Source organism: Amblyomma maculatum, chromosome 3 (assembly GCF_055883805.1).
Source record: "Amblyomma maculatum isolate TAMU_Amacu chromosome 3, ASM5588380v1, whole genome shotgun sequence".
NCBI lineage: Eukaryota > Metazoa > Arthropoda > Arachnida > Ixodida > Ixodidae > Amblyomma > Amblyomma maculatum.
In genome coordinates, this window is record NC_139346.1 from 123,461,597 (window position 1) to 123,466,291 (window position 4,695).

Genomic DNA, 4,695 nt, shown 5'->3' on the forward strand with positions numbered 1-4,695 from the left:
AGACTTGCCCCGATCCCGGCACGATAACAACAACCCTTTATTTCACGCGAACAGCATCTTATATAGCAAGCACACATGTGACCAGTGACGTCACGGACAGACAATGTTTCAGACGCGGCACAGGCGCTACCAGCACAGCTACATCGGCCGCTGTCTCCCCTGCTACTTGCTTGGGTATTTATGTTGTCGGTACCTTGAGAGAGTTCACTAGCGCCACCCTCAGCCATGTTATGTTGTCTGTATACGCTGGTGAACACTCTCAAGGTTCGTATAAAGACAACATACATACCCAAGCAAGTAGCAGGGAAGACAGCGGCCGATGTAGCTCAGTTGGAAGAGCACCGGACGCGATATTCGGGGGTCGTGGGTTCGGTTCCCACCATCGGCACGTTGTTTTTTCTTGTACTGTGTGTTTAATTATCTTTCCCCTATACAGATTACATTACTAATTTCTGTGATTATCCAAGTAAACAAAAAAAGACATAAATTACCACACCCAACGCTTTCCTTGGCCTCGCCGACTGTTGGCTTCTTTCCTTCATGTATTATAACGAGCACCCTCATTTCCCCTTAATTGATCTGCTTGTAGCTTACGGGGGTCTCGGTTCTGGCAGTCTTTAAGCCATAGGTAGCGTAAGAGGGTTCTAGCACAGCTTTTACCCCCGCTCTTGATCACGTTCTACGTGACGCTGGCGGTAACAAAAGGACGTTCTACGTCCGACGCTATGGCTGAGGGTGGCGCTGGTGAACACTCTCAAGGTTCGTATACAGACAACATAAATACCCAAGCAAGTAGTAGGGGAGACAGCGGCCGATGTAGCTCAGTTGGAAGAGCACCGGACACAATATTCGGCGGTCGTGGGTTCGGTTCCCACCATCGGCACGTTGTTTTTTCTTCTGCTTTGTGTTTAATTATCTTTCCCCTATACAGATTACATTACTAATTTCTCTGATTATCAAAGTAAACAAAAAAAAGACATAAAGTACAATACCCAACGCTTTCCTTGGCCTCGCCGACTGTTGGCTTCTTTCCTTCATGTATAATAACGAGCACCCTCATTTCCCCTTAATTGATCTGCTTGTAGCTTACGGGGGTCTCGGTTCTGGCAGTCTTGAAGCCATAGGTAGCGTAAGAGGGTTCTAGCACAGCTTTCACCCTCGCTCTTGATCACGTTTTACGTGACGTTTGCGGTAACAAAAGGACGTTCTACGTCCGCCGATATGGCTGAGGGCGGCGCTGGTGAACACTCTCAAGGTTCGTATACAGACAACCTAAATACCCAAGCAAGTAGCAGGGGAGACAGCGGCCGATGTAGCTCAGTTGGAAGAGCACCGGACGCGATATTCGGGGGTCGTGGGTTCGGTTCCCACCATCGGCACGTTGTTTGTTCTCCTACTTTGTGTTTAATTATCTTTCCCCTATACAGATTACATTACTAATTTCTGTGATTATCCAAGTAAACAAAAAAAAGACAAAGTACTATCCCCAATGCTTTCCTTGGCCTCGCCGAGTGTTGGCTTCTTTCCTTCATGTATTATAACGAGCACCCTCATTTTCCCTTCATTTGTCTGCTTGTAGCTTACGGGGGTCTCGGTTCTGGCAGTCTTGAAGCCATAGGTAGCGTAAGAGGGTTCTAGCACAGCTTTCGCCCTCGATCCTGATCACGTTCTACGTGACGCTGGCGGTAACACAGGACGTTCCACGTCCGCCGCTATGGTTGAGGGCGGCGCTGGTGAACACTCTCAAGGTTCATATAAAGACAACATTGATACCGAAGAAAGTAGCAGGGGGACAGCGGCCGATGTAGCTCAGTTGGAAGAGCACCGAACGCGACATTCGGAGGTCGTGGGTTCGGTTCCCACCATCGGCACGTTGTTTTATCTGCTACTTTGCGTTTAAATATCTTTCTCCTGAACAGATTACATTACTAATTTATGTGATTATCGAAGTAAAAATTAAAAATAAAGGACATAAAGTACAATCCCCAATTGCTTTCCTTGGCCTCGCGGCTTGTTGGCTTCTTTCCGGCATGTATTATAACGAGCACCCTCATTTTCCCTTCAGACACACACACACACATATTATATATATATATATATATATATATACCGGTTGTCCCAGCTATCTTGAAACAAGGGTTACAAAATAATATATTTGAGGTAGGTCAGTGAAATCAGTTGCATACAACTACCAGCCTGCTTGCGCACTACAGGCAATTTTTTGTTTCGCAATTCCTTAATTGGATAATTATGTTAATTTTTCTAATTTAATAAATATCGACTTTAGACCAAACATGTGAATTGGAAACTTGTAGAGCACCGTCAGAAACCCCCATTCCATTAATTGCGATAAAGAAAGTCTCACGTAAATCTTCTTTTTCCGGGCTCAAAAGAAAGCCCGCGAAATACAAATAATACCACGTGACTAATGCATTTGAGCGCTGCGATTGTGGTGCTCTCAGTCGTGGTTTGAGCGAACGAAATCAGCTGTGGCCGTGACCCGATTGTCCCGTTGCAGCGGCAGGCAGAAATGCTGGCGATGGTTGGAGCGAGCTCGAGCTCGTCCGTCGCCACCGCGATCTTGGCCAGGCCTACGCACCGCAGCAGCCTAGATCACGACAAGCGGATGACGATAAAGAACTGGCAAATGAAGATGCAGCGCTAATTTTAGTCGAGTCACATGATGTCATCTCGCCCCTTTACCCAAGCCTGTTCGCGCAGATTCAGTGGCTGATACCGTATCGCTCATCCGTTTGTCATGACATTCGCTGTTGGAAGGAAGCAGGCCTTATTAGAATCTCCGTGGTGTCAGCTCGCCGTTCTCGCCGCTACTTGCACCGTCACGTGGGCCGGCTGTCTGACGCGGGCGGAGAAGCCATTGCAGGCATATCGTCCTGCCGCTTTAACGGGGCCGAGACACGGCCGCCGCTAATTTCGTTCGCTCAAACCACGACTGAGAGCACCACAATCGCGGCGCACAAATGCGCTACTCACGTGGTATTATTTGTATTTCGCGGGCTTTCTTTTGAACCCAGAAAAAAAGATACACGTGAGACTTTCTTTATCGCAATTAATCTAATGGGGGTTTCTGAAGGTGCTCTACAATTAGGAGAGTTTCAATTCCTGTGCATTGTTGCGCTTACGTAGGAACTGGGACACAATCGGAGACGACACAGAACAGATGTGTGCAAGTTTCCAATTCACACGTTTGGTCTAAAGTCGATATTAATTAAATTAGAAAAATTAACATAATTAGCTAATTAAGTCATTGCAAAACAAAAAATTGCCTGTAGTGCGCAAGGAGGCTGGCAGTTGAATGCAATTGGTTTCACTGACCTACCTCAAATGTACTATTTTGTATCCCTTTGTTCAAGTTAGCTGGGACACCCGGTATATATATATATATATATATATATATATATATATATATATATATATATATATATATATATATATCAGCATGTTTTTCTCACTCACCCGTCACAAGGTTCAAGCCGGTTCCGAGTATCACTGTGAGAACCGCCCCGATAAATGAGATCCAGAAGAAGGAGAGCTGGTACAGCGGAAACACACTAGATCTGCACAAGGAACACCAAAGCGGGTTAAGGCTAGTGATGTTAGTACAGGAGTGTTGCAGAATCTATTGCCACATTGTAAAGGGGGCTTCTTCTTAGGTCAGTTAAAACGAGATATGTATACATGACCCCAATTCTTAGAATATAAAGATGCGCTCAAAGCACAGATTGGAACTACATCCTACTGAGTTACCTCTCTGTTAATATTGAAAATGTTATAATAATTATACCTCGAAAAGAGAGCCTGCCAACCTGTCTTTAGCAATATTCTTTCTAGAATAACAAAATCCTGATAGTTTGGCTAGATGTTTGTGCCACCTTTTTGGTGTCCTCAGCACGATGCCACCTCTCAACTAATTACGACGCCTGTTAAACCCATTGCACCAGGTGCAACATTTCACGTAAATTTCTGGCCAGCAACCCCGTGTTGGCCATACCGGCTTTCGCATTTATCAGAGGCACTGGTACCGCTTAAGTGGGACTATATGAGCACATATCTCGTTACATGCCTTTTCCAACATGACAAGAGGTGTTAGGTAAACGAACGGAAACCAAAATATACAATCAGCGTATTCAGTATCATTGCTCAATCCGCGGAAAATACTTTCGAGTATTGGAGAGGCAAATAACGGTGCACTTTATTTCAAAGAAGAGAATGCAATGAAAATACTTCCAGCTTGAGTGTGTTAGGTTCTGCAGTTATCAAAAGACGTTCATTAGACACTTAGAAACCTGATAACTTTGATATTCGCCGATTATATTAATCGAGGTCTCGGGAATTTCGCATAACGTCCTGAGCAACTGCAGAAAATAATCTCTTTTGAGTAGTGGTCGTATGCCAAAGCAGACGACGGTTAGTCCTTTTGGTCTTCTGAATGTCCCCAGAGCGTTGTGGCAGAGAGTTATCAACTATGCGAGAAAACTATTACTCTTGGGTACGCAACAAATGATCAAGCTAAGGAACCTGAACAACGACCGAGAGAATCTACCTTGATGTACGGTCAGGAGAATGAGAACGCCTTCACAGGGAGCGAGCGCAAGCCCTCGAAAAGCAGCTACGTGATTGTGCGCACAAGCACTGCGCAGGCACCAGAAGTTCCCATCAATGTGACGATTCTAA

The 4,695-nt window shown here is 45.3% G+C and overlaps 1 non-coding gene across 1 annotated transcript; it reads left to right on the plus strand.

Moving 5' to 3' along the window:
* The first annotated feature begins 810 nt into the window (after positions 1-810).
* Positions 811-883, plus strand: TRNAL-CAA (transfer RNA leucine (anticodon CAA)). The gene has a single exon. It is a non-coding gene; the product is annotated as a tRNA-Leu (tRNA).
* Positions 884-4,695: the final 3,812 nt, after the last annotated feature.